The sequence below is a fragment of the Pinus tabuliformis genome, chromosome 3_2 (genome assembly GCF_031772625.1).
Source record: "Pinus tabuliformis cultivar Carrire ecotype Pingquan chromosome 3_2, CPIR1, whole genome shotgun sequence".
Taxonomy (NCBI): Eukaryota; Viridiplantae; Streptophyta; class Pinopsida; order Pinales; family Pinaceae; genus Pinus; species Pinus tabuliformis.
The window spans coordinates 291,962,582-291,979,119 of record NC_142302.1 but is presented as its reverse complement, the minus strand read 5'-3'; positions in this window follow the sequence as shown (position 1 = coordinate 291,979,119).

Sequence of the window (16,538 nt, the reverse complement as noted above, 5' to 3'; positions counted from 1 at the left end):
GAGGAACATTCCAATTTGTTGACTCTAGCTGATGAAGAGGAAACAATTCAACTGGACAGTTATTCTGATCTTTCTGTTGATCATCAAGATCTGTCCTTTGCACAAGCTTTTCAAGATTGTTTTACCAATTTGTTGCAGTCATCTGATCATGATGGTTATCTTTTTTTGAATCATAGTTTTCAGCTTCATTTGTATGTTGATTTCCCAAACTTCAAGTTTTTTGTAGATAGTGTAAATAGCGGACAATCAGGTATCCAGTTGCTTGATTAGCTTGATTGGCATTTTTCCTTTACCTGATTTAGCAATCATTTTCAGTAGTTAGAATAGAATAGGGTGTGGATTTGTTTCAGCAACAACTTTCTTTTAAGTTCAGTTTTCAGAAAGTGACGATAGAATTCATCAAGGTTTGAAGCCTGAGGAGAAGGCCCTAGAGCTCTGATGATCTGATAGTTTGGATTAAATTTTTGAGTGTTCTGTTTGGTTGTTAGTTTTTGACCATATTAGTCCACATGGTTTGGCACTTGGTCTACAGTGTCTTGACATCTCCAAGGAGCTCCCACCCCCGATAATGTTGGTCTTATGTCAATATTTTCATACTACCATGAGTGAGTAAAAATCCTCTTTTTATATCATATTAGGATCCCATTCTAAAATGTTTGTCATTACACTAGGTCGTCATGCAAAAATTTGGTCACTGAAGGTTGAATTAGGCTTTCCTATCCTCCTTTTAGAAATTTACGCCTTGCTAGCTCATTTCAACCTTTTTGAGTATCCATTGTTCGTAAAGTTAATGAAATCATGCCATCACATTAGTCATGTCATATTGAAATTCAGTGCTTCAAGATCTCATTAGTTCTTTTGGGGTTTTTCAAGGTTTCATTAGGTCACTAGAGTTTACAAGGTTCTAATAAAACTCCATTACATTTCATAACACCAGCAAGTGAAGGGTGATCAAATAACATCTCTTCACCATGTGAAGATGATTTGTAAAGAGAAATTCTTATTTCATCATGTAATTTTATGTTCACTATATGTAATAAGTATTGTTCCTAAGCTGCCAACTCAATCTATATATGCCAACTTCATTAAAGCAAAGTCAACTTCAAGGACTTCTCAAAGACCATCGAAAGATCAATTTGTCAAAGGAAATAGTCAAGTGAAAGGGTAATGTTTCAAAACGTTAAGTGAATGCCAAAGGAAGTTGTCTTTTCCCAAGGGTGTCTAAATCGTCATTTTCCACAAGCATTAAACCCTAATTTCCTCTCCCACTAAGCTAGGTTTCGCTATGGAATCAAAGACATCTGAGTAGATGAGGCATAAGGGATGTCATTTCAGCAAGTATGATGCCATTCCAACTCATAGACATCATGTCTCCATCATTTTTCAAGAAGTAATTCTAAGGGACAAATCATTTTCCATACATAGGGTAAGTTTTTCTTCAAATTATGTTTCTGACCAAACAGAGGTAAATTTGAAATATGTGAGAGATTTTTTTTCCATGATAGGCCAAGGATGAAAAACCTTCTTTCGTTTTTACATAAGTGTCATGGGTTTGGAGAAATGTCAAAAATACAGTTGCTACAAGAGAGTCGTTGCACTTCTGGAGTGACCTTGGGAAAATAGTTTTTCTCCCAGATGTAATGTCCAAATTACTTTCTTGATGAATCAAATCATAACTAGACAGAATGATATTTCAAATGGGCTATCCTGAGCTCAATGTGGAGTTGCGTAAGACCTCCAAACATTTCCTACAAGAGCACACTTAATTTTTTCACCCTCATTCTGCACTTTTTGACTAGTCTTGGGAGAATTGATTTTTGAGGGGCTATAGTTGATCATTTTCAGCGCTTGATAAGTCCATTCCATAGCCAAGAGATTGGTATTTCCTACGAGCTATCATGGGCTCAATTTGGACTTTGGGACAACACCCAAAAGTCAATTTTAAGTCAGTGCTACGCACTTCCTTATGGTGATACTCGCTTGTCCATGAAAGCCAAAATCACCTCCAAACCTCCATAAAGTTAGTGATAGACAAAGATATCATTTTTTTCCTCCTATAGCCATTTCCTAGGTAATTTGTTTTTAAATTTTATTTAAAAATTTGGTGTTTTTCTCATATCAAAACCCTAGTACCTCCCTCAATACCACCATTTCACACTCAATTCTAAAAATTTCACTAGCCTACACTCACATACCCTTCCCTCATTGCAATTCCCTTTCCCAAACCCTTTATCCCAATACTCTGAACCCTTTATTCCAAAACCCTAAGCCCTAGGTGCTACAACTACGTAGGCTCCTAAACCCCCAACATTGTGAACAATTTCCCTATCCTAAAATTCCATCATATTAATACTCCTTGTCCCCTCCTGCATTACATAAATCCCTAAACACATCTCCTTCAATTTACCTTCCCCATTCATTAATCCTAAAAAAAACATTCCAACAGCATCATACCTCCCTAGTGTTTTGACATTAAAACACCAAGGCAGAAGAAGAAAAAATACCATACAGTGATGCAGAAAAAGCCAAGGTTTTGTTACAAGAGACACTTGAGAAGCATGGTTGCTTGAAGAGGAAGATGAAAAAGCACCAAGAGGTAGGCCTAGAATGAGAGGTTTCAAAAGAGCTCTAGAACTAGAAAAACAAAAGGAGCCTTAACTTGCAAATGAGCTCACATGGAATGAGAAGTTTTCCATCTTGATTGATGAGAACTGGGAGCATTGGTTTGAAATGGTCAATCAGAATTTAGAAAAGCTCCTAGACAATGCCAATCAGCAAAATGACATTCAAAGTAATATGACAAAACACTATGCCAACATAGAAAGAAATGCAAGGGGAAATCTCAAGGAAGCAAAGGCAAAAATTGAAGCCCTAACTCATCAAGAAGAGAAGAAGAAGTTTGATATACTTGTAGAGGCTTCACTCCAAGCCTAGCCACACCAAACATCATCTCCTTGACAAATTCTGAAGCCTCTTGACTCATGTTTGTAAATATTGTCTTTCTTTGTTTTTTTTTAGGCAATTTTATATTAGTAGTATGGTCAAACGCACAGTGCCTTAGGTGCTGCGCACTTTTTGGGTCACTTTTTGAAGAAATGGAGACCACCACTGGATGCATAGTGACAAATACATCTATGAAAACCATGTTTCCCGCCTTAGTTTACAAAAATGGCACGTGAAGAGGGCAAAAAACAAGCAAAAAATCATGTTTCTGCCTCATTTTTGGCCCAGGTGCTACACACATACTAGTCTTGGGAGAATGATGTTTTGGAGGATCAACTCAGGTCCATTTTTCAAAATGAAGGCAGATTTCGAAACTAGACAGGACAATCTTTCAAACGAGCTATCCTGGTCAAAAGCAACCTACAAGATGGAGGGCACACATGACACTGTGAGGGCGCATTAACCATTTTCTTGATTTTTCGATATTTTTCTCCATATTTGATTTTCATCTTTGGAAATAAACTTTTTACTGATGTAATTGATATTGTAAATCTAATTATGGTATTTTAATATTACCTAGGGGTAAATACATTAGGTAAATAGTCTTCATCAAGTCAAATGAATCTTTTTCAATGTAATTAGGGAGGAATCACTTAGAGCTCCCTACACTCTAGGTATTAGTTCAGGCTTTTGTGGATCTCTTCCTCAACTCAGTGATTCGACCCCTAATGATGATAGAAGGTTGTTTTGATGTCAATATCTTCCCTTCTTCACTCTTTTCAGAGTTTGGACTGAGTTGGATGTTGTATTAGTGATCAAAGACATTATTGTATCATATTTTTGGCCAATATTAATAGATGAGTTGCAACTATTTCTTTGGGATACATGTGGTATGGATATTTAGCATTGTTTCTTCTTTATTATCATTTGTATGAATGTTTTATAAGCTCATAAACCATTTCATGTCTGTTATATGGTAGTTTTCAAGTTGATAGGTAGAATACATGTTTGCTCATGCTCTGTTTTGGGAAAGTTATCATAATTTGTCCATTTTTCTTCATTTTAGGAAGAATACATCTCCTATGCTCTTCCTAACTCCTCATCAGTCTTAAACAATCTCACCAAACCACCTTTTAAGTGCTATGCCTCCTGCCTACCTATTATGAAACCAGCTCACAAAAAGATAGAATTCAGCCTCTTCGAGGGGGCAACCTCCTTTACATTACATAAATGAACAATTCTTGGATGATACAAATGAAAATACCTCCTTTCTATATATAGGAGTCTAAGTGGTCCCAATACAATCAAAGCCTACATAACAATAATATTGTAGGGCACAACAATAACAATAGTGGGCTTCTATGTGGCACAATAGTAACAATATGGGCACTACATGGGTACATCAATATAAATAAGGGGTATAACTACAATAGTAATGGGGTAATCACTAGTATTATAGGGACCCAACATGCCCCTCTCCTTCAAAAAAGTGTTGTCCTCAACGCTTGAGTAGTTCAGGATACTTCTGCATAAAATTCTCGTCCTCCCATGTGGAATCTTCAGCGGATAAGTTCTTCCACTTGATAAGGTACTCTGAAATTGATCGATTTCGTAGCTGTCGAGTTCTTGTTTCTATAACTGCTTCCGGTTCCAATATAATTTTTCCTTCTTCGTCAAGTTCTGGCAATATTGTTTGAACTGGGAGCTTTTCGCCTATAACCTTCTTTAAGCATGAAACATGGAAAACTGGGTGCAATCGAGAAGCTGCAGGAAGCTCCAATTTGTATGCCATAGTACCAATCTTTTGCAACACCTTGTACGGACCATAATACTTTGGTGATAATTTATTATCCTTCTTAGCTTGCTTGAGGGACATTTGCTTATATGGTTGTAGCCGTAGGAATACCCAATCACCTACATCAAAACTTCTTTCACTGCGATGCTGATCTGCCTGTTGTTTCATTCTATTCTGTGCCAACACAAGGTTATCCTTTAAGAGTTGGAGGACTTGTTGTTGATGTTCGATGTGATGTTCCACTGCTTGAACCTTAGAATTTTCTCTTAAATATGATGTGATGGATGGTGGTTGATACCCATAAAGTGCCATAAATGGGGTCATTTTTGTTGCTGTATGAAAGGAAGTGTTATACCACCATTCAGCCAGAGGCAACCATTTGGCCCATTGTGTCTGTTTATCAGATACAAAGCAACGAAGGTATCCTTCCAAACATTTGTTTACTATCTTAGTTTGCCCATCAGATTGAGGATGATAAGATGAGCTATGAGCTAACTGAGTACCAAGACAAGAAAATAATTCTGTCCAAAAATTTCCAGTGAAAATGGGATCTCTGTCACTTACAATAATCTTTGGGTTTCCATGTAGCTTTTGAATTGTTTCCATAAATGCAGTAGAAACTGTACTGGCTTTAAATGGATGTGATAATGCACAAAAGTGTGCATACTTGGTAAGTCTGTCAACTACCACCATGATGACACTCTTTCCCTCAGACTTGGGTAAACCTGTGATAAAATCCATTGATACCTCCTCCCAACGTTGGCTTGGAATGGGTAAAGGTTGTAATAGACCGAGTGTCTTAATTGTTTCAACTTTATTTTGCTGGCAAACCAAACATTCTGCCACAAACTTATGAATATCTTATTTAAGGCCATCCCAAAAAAATTCCTTCTTCACCCTGTGGTAAGTTTTTAAAAATCCTGAGTGCCCTCCTAAGGGAGAAGTGTGTAATTCCATAAGAATCTTTTGTTTTAGCTGGGAATTCTTACAGAGGTATAAGCGATCTTTGTACCATAACGAATCATTTTTCCAGCTAAATGTATCAGACGTACTGGAATCTTGTTGTAGCTTTCGAATAAGTGCCCATACTTCTTCGTCATTCTTCCATTCCTCCCTTGCTTCATTTATCCAATCTGGTTGGATGATAGAAATAGCGCACAACAATGCTTCCACATCCTCATCCTTCCTTGAGAGTGCATCTGCCACCACATTTTGCTTCCCCTTTTTGTAGATGATTTCAAAGTCATAACCCAACATCTTTGTGACCCATTTTTGTTGCTCTTCAGAGGATAATCTTTGTTCTAAAAAGTATTTAAGGCTATCATGATCTGTTTTTACCTTGAAGTGTCTTCCCATTAGGTAGGGTCGCCATTTCTTAAGTGCATGGAGTATTGCCAACATTTCCTTCTCATAAATAGCTTTTCTTAGAAACTTTCCCTTGATTGGACGACTTTCAAAGGCAATGGGTCTTTCATCTTGCATTAGAACAACACCAATTCCATTTCCTGAAGCATCACATTCCACAGTAAAGGTTTTTGTGAAGTCCGGTGTAGCTAAGACCGGTGCTTGGCAAATTGCCTCTTTAAGATGTTCAAAGGCCTTTGTTGCTTCCGGAGTCCATGAAAATGCATCTTTCTTCAATAATGTTGTTAGAGGTGCTGCTATTCTCCCATAATTCTTAACAAACTTGCGATAATACCCTGTCAACCCAAGAAATCTGCGCAAATGCTTTATGGATGTGGGGATTTTCCATTCCTTAATGGCTTTAATTTTGGTAGGGTCTACCTTAACTCCTTCATGAGATACAATATGACCCAAATATTCCACCTCCTGGACTCCAAAGAAACATTTGGATCTTTTGGCATATAATTGTTTCTCTTCCAATAGTTGTAGCACCCTGTCGACATGTTCAACATGATCCTTCCAAGACTTGCTGTAGATAAGTATATCATCAAAAAATACTAACACAAATTTTCTAAGGAATGGTTTGAAAATTGAATTCATCAAACCTTGAAATGTTGAAGGTGCATTGGTAAGGCCAAAAGGCATGACCAAAAATTCATAATGACCCTCATGAGTTCTAAATGCCGTTTTCGGAATGTCTTCAATCTTCATTCTGATTTGATGATATCCTGAACGAAGATCCAACTTGGTGAAGTAAATTGATCCATGCAATTCATCCAGTAATTCATCAATGACAGGAATGGGGAACTTATCTTTAATAGTGAGCTTGTTGAGCTCCCTATAATCCGGACACATGCGCCATGATCCATCCTTCTTGTGCACCAATACTACTGGAGCAGAGAAAGAACTTTGACTCGGTTGAATTATACCAGCCTCTAGCATTTCTGCAACCATACGTTCAATTTCACTTTTTTGGACATAGGGATATCTGTATGGCCTGATGTTTGGAGGAACACTTCCTGGAATCAGATGAATAGCATGATCATGATCACGCATAGGTGGGAGACCTTTGGGAGTCTCAAATACCTTGGAATGATTGTCCAGGACTTTTTGGAGATCTGGAGAAATAGATGATTCTAATGTGGAAACATCTAGCGAACATAATTGTGCAATTACACCCCTTTGCTCCTTTTTTAGAAGCTTTGTCACACCATTAGAGCTGATTATCTTTCCTGGTTTCCCTGCAATACCCCTTAATTCAACTTCCTTTCCTTCCACAGAAAATTTCATGAAAAGTTCTTGAAAATTAAAAGCTATTGTACCCAAGGATTGTAGCCATTGGACTCCTAGTACAACATCAGCACCTCCCATTGGAATGGAAAGCATTGGGCTAGTCAATACATATTCTCCCATGGATAGCTTGATATTATGGCACTTTCCAGAGCAATTTATTGTTCCTCCATTTGCAATCATCACTTGACACTCTGGTGCTGGATATAGGAAGCAATTCAATTCTTTTGCTACCCTACAATGAATAAAATTGTGGGTGCTTCCTGAATCAATCAACACTATCACCTTTTTCTTCTTGATTTGTCCTTCTATCTTGATGGTTTGAGGAGTGGTAATTCCCGCCAATGCATTACAAGATATGGTCGGATTTATTTGTTCTTCATATAGGCTTTGTTCCTGGAATATATCCTCTTCTTTTGACCTTTCTTGCTCCTTTTCTTCTTCCTCTTCACAATCTATGTAGAATAATTTCTTCTCAGCACACTTATGACCTTTTGTGTATTTGCTATCACAATTGTAACAAAGCCCTTTTGCTCTTTTTTCTTCCAATTGTTGCGGTGTCAACCTTGTTGGTTGTGGAAGACTATGGGCAACAACACTTCCATCTTTATAGTTGTGAATGGTATGCTTCCTAGTTGCCATAATTTTGCTTTCCATTTTTCTTGCTAACCTGAATGCCTTCTCTAATGAATCAGGTTCCCAAAGGCGCACATCGTGTTGGATATTATCCTTTAAAGACCCTATGAACACATCAATCCTATGCTCCTCTGGAATATCTTTTATCCTTATGTTCAATTTTTGGAACTCCTCAATGTGCTCCATTATTGAACCCTTTTGTTTGAGATTCATCAATTGGCTAAAAAAAGTGTTGCTTTTTGTATCCTCATAATGTGCTATCAATTCTTCCGTAAAAATTGCCCAAGTGATAAATTGTTTACGAGAACAAAGCCATTGATACCATACAAACTGATTTGGTTCCAAATATAAAGTTGCCATACGTACCTTTTGTGTGTTTTGCACATTATTGAGATCGAAGAATTGCTCCATCTGTAATATCCATGTGGCGGGATCCTTCCCATCAAACTTCCTCACATCGATTTTTGGAACATGGTGAGTATTCGATCCAACATTAGAGTCTATGGAATCATGATTAACATTTCTTTTATTCTCATCATGAGTTTCCTTTACTACCTTTTCACCATTAGTGACCCTTTCTTGTAGCAACTTCTTCAATTCATCCATCTTATCATCCATGCCATCAAATTTAGCGTCAATCTTAGCTTCCATGCCATCCATCTTAGCTTCCATGCCATCCATCTTAGCTTCCATGCCCTTTATCTTAGATTCCACGCCATTTACCTTAGATTCCACGCCACTTATCTTAGCTTCTGTTAGCTTTTGTGAGCGTGACATTTGTTGCACTTGTTCTTGTAATTTTGATATATCATGTAGCATTTCTTCCTCTTCTTCATGAGTCATGCTAGAGCTTTCAGGTTCCTTACTAGGTGTTTGCATTTTCTTTCCTCGGGGCATCAGTTACCGATAATAATGCTTTACTATGCCCTTTGAATTCCGTTAAACCAAGCTTACACAAAAATTTAAAAAAAACTACACACCTTTTTTCACTTTATAGAAGCCTGATATTGAATCTGATGTATCTCTGTGATTTCGGATCTTCCAGTTCTGAAATTGCTATCTATAGTAGCCTTCTGCGTCCTCTTTCCAATGCCACAAGTCTGAGCCAAATTGGATTCTCCAAGGAAGAGTTATGTGAAATCTCCCACAGTGACATGCTTTTAGACTGGTTCAGTAGAGCGAACTTGTACGACGTGCCACGAGTCACTGTTTCAACCTTTGAATCTAAAACTCACCCACAAGAAACTACAGTCCGTCCTTTTTATGTACCTTTTTACGAAATTTCAATCCGATCCTCAGAGAGAGAGTTATGACGATTTTCCCCAGGTCACCTGTTTTGAATGTAATTCAGGAGTCTGCAAAAAGACCAACTTCCTCAGATCATATCTCCGAAAATATCGCGAGAAAAGTTCTGAAATTTGGACCCAAGGTTCAGCTCCAATTCTTCTCAAATGGATTTTTTTTGTGACTTCTGAAACGTTACAGAAAAAAAGTTATAGCTAAAATGCCACGATGACCTGTTTGGAGCAGCGAAACCCTAGAATCCAAAGCTCTGATACCAAATGTTATGAAACCAGCTCACAAAAAGATAGAAAAGAGAGATCCACGACTTAGAATTCAGCCTCTTCGAGGGGGAAGCCTCCTTTACATTACATAAATGAACAATTCTTGGATGATACAAATGAAAATACCTCCTTTCTATATATAGGAGTCTAAGTGGTCCCAATACAATCAAAGCCTACATAACAATAATATTGTAGGGCACAACAATAACAATAGTGGGCTTCTATGTGGCACAATAGTAACAATATGGGCACTACATGGGTACATCAATATAAATAAGGGGTATAACTACAATAGTAATGGGGTAATCACTAGTATTATAGGGACCCAACACTACCTCTCCCCTTTGAATGTCTATAATCATATCTCATTATCCCTTACCAAGTCTCTTTGACCTAATACCCTCATCCAACAATAAACCCACCGAATCAAATAAAAAAAAAAAACTCTCCACTTTATACCTAGCCTAAAACCCTAATCTCTCCATCCCTCTCGGCTATGATTCTTTTGAGAGAGCCCTCTCCATCTTGGTAGGGCTAGATACCAAGTCAAAAGGTTGGTCTGTGGTTACCTCAGCTGGATTCTTCGTCAGCATTTGAGATCCGAAGGAGTGATAATAGGATACACCCAAAACACAACCAAGAAAATACAAAGGTTAAATTGCCTCCACCATCACCATACTGTGATCTCACCTAAACCAATGTCGAGGTCAAAAAACCAAACTTAGCTTGGATGCCTCAAAATTTCTTCTCCAATACTGTGAGTAATTTTACCATCTTCACCCTTAGGCTTTATCATGTATCTGGCCATTACGAGTCAAAGGATTCCTAGGCCTTTCTGAATTTTCCTAAGACCACCTCATCCAAATCCAAAATCTTTTAGCAGTCCACATCGCAAACCAATAACAACCCCATCACACCATGGCTATCTAAATATGAGAAGGACAGGATAAAATCCACTTTCCAACCCAGTAAAACCCATTCCAATGACAAAGAAGAACCAAATACCAACATGCACATATCATAGATGTGAAAACCAACAAGGAGATCATTTATACAACCTGTTACCTACAAGTATTCTCGTTGAAGCTACTTGATCCATATTTTCTTTGCCTGATCCTTTCTTTCCTTTTCTTTTCTATGATTTCATTTGCTTTCCATTCCTTGATTTTCCTTCCTTTTCTTTCTTGCTTTCTTTATCCTCTTGGTGCTCTTCTCCTCTCTAAGACTAATTCCAAAACTGAACTGAGAAAAGGCTACCAATTAATTCTCTAATGTATTTTTATTATTGATGCCTCTAATTTCTTCATTTTCCCTTATTTTCCTTCAATTTCCTCCTCACATGGAACCCGTGACCTTTCACCTCCATTTTATCCTAATTTCTTTTATTTTCGTAAAATAAATGCCAAACTTACTCTTTTAGCTTTTCAAAGCCTTAGCCATTTCCTTTGACAATTTTCCTTTAGCCATAAACACATAAACTTATGCCCACTTGGCTATTATTCCCAACATTCAACTTGGAATAAGCTTCCCTTAACCATGGTCTTATTTTTCCTTTATTAACTTTTATTACATGAAATTTTAACCTGGGGATGTTACATTATTGCTATGGATTAGCTCTATAAGTTACAAATCTACCAATTAAGGCCTTCATATGCCAATAGATATTAACACTATGAATGTAAGAGGCTTTTCTAACTCTAACTGAGTTCCCCACATCTTAAATATGATCCTTGGGGTCCTGATGAACATGTTGATTATGAATGTATTCCCTTGATTTCTTAACTTACTTTTCTGCATCTAAGATGGCTCTTTAAATTTTTGCAGGGATAATGTCCGTGTAGCTCTCCATTTTTTCATTATTTCTACTTGCGTTTGGGTTCGATGGGATAAAGAAGGACTATATGTTAGAAATAATGGGGGGGGTGAATGCGTATTTCATTAGAATTCAACTTTTACCCTAGTGTTACTCCTCTTTACAGAGCATTAACTCTACCAGTGATTAATTAACATATAATAAGAACTTGTCATGAGAAACTATATAAAATCATCCATATAAATATTATCAAACATGAGACATGAGTAGAAACACAACAAGTAAACATCAACAAATACATGAGATCACCATCTAATACACATAAACACTAGATATTAGGTGGAAAACCCAACTGGGAACCACCACCACTTCTATTGTCCTTTTCCTCTTATTATTAATGTTAAAGATCTTATTTTACATCATACACTAGCTACCACCAATGCATTGGCCCCTATCTACTTGAGGCCACTACCTCCAATTCTTTCTCGAGTTACCACTGGAGGGGAGCCACCACCCCTTGATTAGTTCTTTCACCATAACTAGAAGGAAGTTAGTAGTCCCTAACAAAGTTCTCTGACCAGCACCGGAGGGAAGCTACTACTCCTTCAATAAAGGCTCCAACCCTTAGACTCTTTTGGACCTTGTTTCAGAATATTTCACATTGGATCCACCTACAAAAAACTAAAATTTTGTAGGCCATGTTTCATCCAATTTTGAAAATGACCACACTCTATATTTTAAGCTCAATACTAATAATACTTCAACACAACTAAATTCAAACTCTCTTCTCAACACAATGCAATTTTTTTTGGTTCTAAGAAATTAGTTGCACATGAAAATCATTCTCATCACCGTAAAAAGTAAACCCTAACATCATTTTAACAATAATCAAACCCTGGAAATAAATCAACACCATCAAACCCATTGCAACTCAACAATACATCAATACAACGATCATATTATGAAGTTTCGAAACCCTAGTGACATGCTCTAACAAAATCATAGCTCATCATTATCAAAATCTCTCTCTCCATTATCTCAACAACATATGCACATTACATCAATAGTTCCAAACCCTAGCACCAACAATATAAAATTAGTTAATCAAACCATATAGGCATAGTAACAACATGCATATGACAATTAAAAATTCTGTGGAAACTCAACATTACATTATCACTATGAAACCCTAAATAAGTTACTCCTTCAAATCTTTGACATAATATCAAGATCCCTACAACAAAAAAATATTATACGTTCATAGTACCAATCATGAAATGCCCAATATTCATTAACAATTACATATAATTAATCAAAACATTGTAAATATTAGTATATAATTGCTAAGCTAGCCCTTGTGAACATGTTATCAATCCAAAACAATAGTTATAGTAGCATATCAGAAGTAAAATTTCCTATAATTTTGTATGCATCTCTATCTCACTTTTTGTAACAACTGCAGGTTAAAATCTCAAGTAATAAATTTAATAAAGGAAAAATAAAACAAAGGTCAAGGGACACTTATTCCAAGTCGAATGTTGGGGAAAATATTGTAGTGGGCATCATTTGATGTGTTAATGGCTAAGGGGAATTGTAAAAGGCAATGGAAAAGGATTTGAAAGGGAAAAACGTTATTTTTGGAGTTTATTTTATGAAAATAAAGGAAATTAGGAGAAAGGGAAGGTGAAATGTCACAAGTTTCATGTGAGGAGGTAATTGAAGGAAAATTAAGGGAAAATGAAGAAATTAGAGGCACAAATAATAAAAAGAAAATAGAGCATCAGTTGGTAGCCTTTTGTTAGTTTAGTTTTGGAATTGGATTCAGAGAGGAGAAGAGCACAAAGAGGAGAAGGAAAGAAAGCAAGCAAAGGAAGGACAAGGAAGGTCAAGGAGGGATAAGGATAGAAAAGGAAAGAAAGAATCAATAAAGGAAGAGTTGGATCAAGAAGCTTCAACATGAATACTTACAGGTAACAGGCTGCATGAATGATTTCCTAGTTGGTTTTGACATACATGGTATGTGCATGTTGGTATTTGGTTATTATGATTTCGGTGGAATGGATTTTTCCCGGTTTTGACAATTCCTTTAGCCTTGCCTTTCCATTTCTAGATAAGCATGGTGTTATGGAATTCTTTCTCAATTGAGCTTTGGATTTCCATAAGGTTTTGGATTCAGGTGAGGTGGTCTGAGTAAAATCCCAAGGGTTGGGAGTGGAGATGGTTTTGTCTGGTAAGCCCTCAACAGGTCGGTGGATAGAGGAAAATTCCTCAAGGGATGGTGAAGGAATTTGAAGATCCATGCTTGGTTCAGTTCTGCGATCTCGACACCAGTTTAGATGCGATCATAGTATGGTGAGGGTGGGGGGGTTTAACTTCTGGATTCCCTTTTTTTTATATGGATTGGTTTATCCCATGAGATCCCACATTCATGTTTGGAATATGGCACTATGGTGATTAGCTTAAAGGAATATTTGGTTCAACCCAATCTATAGTCAGGTGGTACATGGAAGTTCCAGACCTAGTTGGATTTTTCCTATGCTTAATAAGAGCTAAGTTTCTCTTTATCTCAATGAGTAAATTTACTTGTTATTATGTGGCTTCAATGGTTGTTCTATCATTGTTTTTTATCTGGTTATATGATGGTTATAAGCATGGTTATATGACAAATCTTAGTCATGGAACTCTTCATGTTTTTAATTGTAATTGAATGAATAATGAATGCATGACCTAATTGGTATTATGAAAACTATTATGAGAAGGAATTTTTACTTCTTGTTAAACATCAGATGAGTTTTCAGATCCTTATGTTCATATTTGCATTCATGACTTATAGGTTGCATGTTTACCAAGTCTTTAATGGAATGTTAGTCTCGATTGGGAGCGTTCAGGTCAATTATTGGTTCAAGTTTTGGTTTATAAGCTTTTTTTATATGACACTCATCATTTTTGGAAGTTTCACTGAGTTCAGGGTAAAAGACTGAGTCCTAACCCTGAAAATGTTGTTCAAAATTCAGGGTCGATCGCATAGAACTCACTGGAAAAGTCCACAGTAGCTGGAAGGAAGGCCTATGGGATATAGTTACTTACATGCCTTGGAAGGGGAGAGGATGAGGCTCTAGTTTAGTGACAAAGAGATTTATCTTAGGGGTTGGACACCTAGAAGGTTTCGGTTTCTCCTGGAGGTCTCGTAACACCCGAGGGAAGTCAGTACGGTCTCAAGTTTTTGTATCCATTTCCTTAAGGTCACATAGGAGGTTTATCCTTATCATAGTGACCCTCAGCTCATGTTTACCCCGGGTAAACCAATGAAAGTGGGTAAATGTGGGAGAAGTGCATTACAGGTTGGTATCAAAGTGAAGTTGCACTCTCTTTGGTTAACGTCTAATTTTTTCAAGGTTATGGTCACAATGAATGGAGTTATAGTATATATTTAGTATGGTCATGCATGATGTTGTTATCTTGCTATGTTACTATATGGATATGATTATTATTACACATGTATCATGCCAATGTGGACTAAGTTTACAGATGAGATAAGTCTCCCCTGAACATCAATGAGGTATGGATTTGATTTTGGTATCTATTTTGTTTATCTGACATGGTACACTTGGAGGAAGAAGAGGATCAAAGATGATGAGGAAAATGGTATACTATAGTTCCTGCGACTCTCCCTATAGATCAGTTGGACAGTGAGGAGAAGAGGATTCTCCTGGTATATCAAATACATCGAGGAGCATGAGGACAGAGTTTAGAAGTTACAAACAAAACATTGTTATGTTGATCAAGTCTTAGGAAAGATTTGAAAGGGCTCAAGAGAAGTAGGTATAACTCAATGTAGTGATTCTTCAAAGCTTGTCATAGTTGAAGAAATAGGGACAATTGAGGATCATTCAATAGAAAGAAGATAAAACTAATGGAGCATATGGTAGTAGGTCTCAGTCTAGATATAGGTGGGATATAGGGGAAACAATTAGAGGTGGCAGATCATTGGATACACCTAAAAGGAGGACTGGTATTTATGGGCATCATTCTTGTTCCTCATCTAGGAGACATCATTATAGTCATCACCATCATCATCTTTATAGGAGGAGGGAGTATTTTCTAGAGGATTTTAAGAAAGTGAAAGCTCATACATTTGATGGAGAGATGAAGTCAAAAGATGTAGAGGCATGATTCTTTGAATGAATAAATTCTTCAGATTGCATAACTACTCATAGAACATGAAAGATAAGATAGCCACCTTCAGTCTTAAAGGGAAAGTAGATAATGGTGAGAAGATGTGAAGAATGTCAAGGGAATTCAGGAAGAAGACTTGATTTGGTATGAGTTCAAAAGTCTCTTAAAGAAGAATTACTTATCAGATAGATTTTATGATGACATAGATAAGTAGTTTTATGAGTTGCAAATAGGTTTTGTTGTAGTGGCTACAACCACCCTCCAAAATTTTGCCTACGCTTTGATTTTTGAGCCTTCCTTTCTGATGAAATGAGATTACCTTTGACTATTGTCAAGTATTCATGATATGTTCGAGACTTGTTATTTTTATATGTGCTTGTGTTCGCTTGTTTTCATATTTAGCTGATATTTTGAGTCACAAGGTAACCTTTTAAGTTTATCTTGTAGCAATTCCACGTTTGCCTCCAGAAACTACGCAATCCATGAGTGAAAGCTAAACTCGATGACAGAAATTTCACAATCCTAATAGGAAGATCAACCTTGAGCTTGAGAATTATGCAATCATGGATGGCATCCCAACACTAAGGTCAGAAATTGTTCAATCCTCTCCTTGAACTAAGAAACTATGCAATGCATTGACCAAAAAAGTTGCCTAGTTTGCCAGAATTGCACAATATTTACTAGCAGTGTGCAAGGAAAGTCTCCCAAAAAAGGAAAAATAAGAAAGAGACAAAAAGACAAAAAGAAATCCCTAGAAAGGAGGGATCCATCATTACTTTCTCAAAGGTGGCATAGTCCCTATTTTTTGAAATTTCCACCAAGTGTCACTTTTTCCTTAATTTTAGGCATGCTCATCATAAACCCCAATACACCCAAATATATTTAATAAACACCTCAAGAGCCCACTTTCCAATTC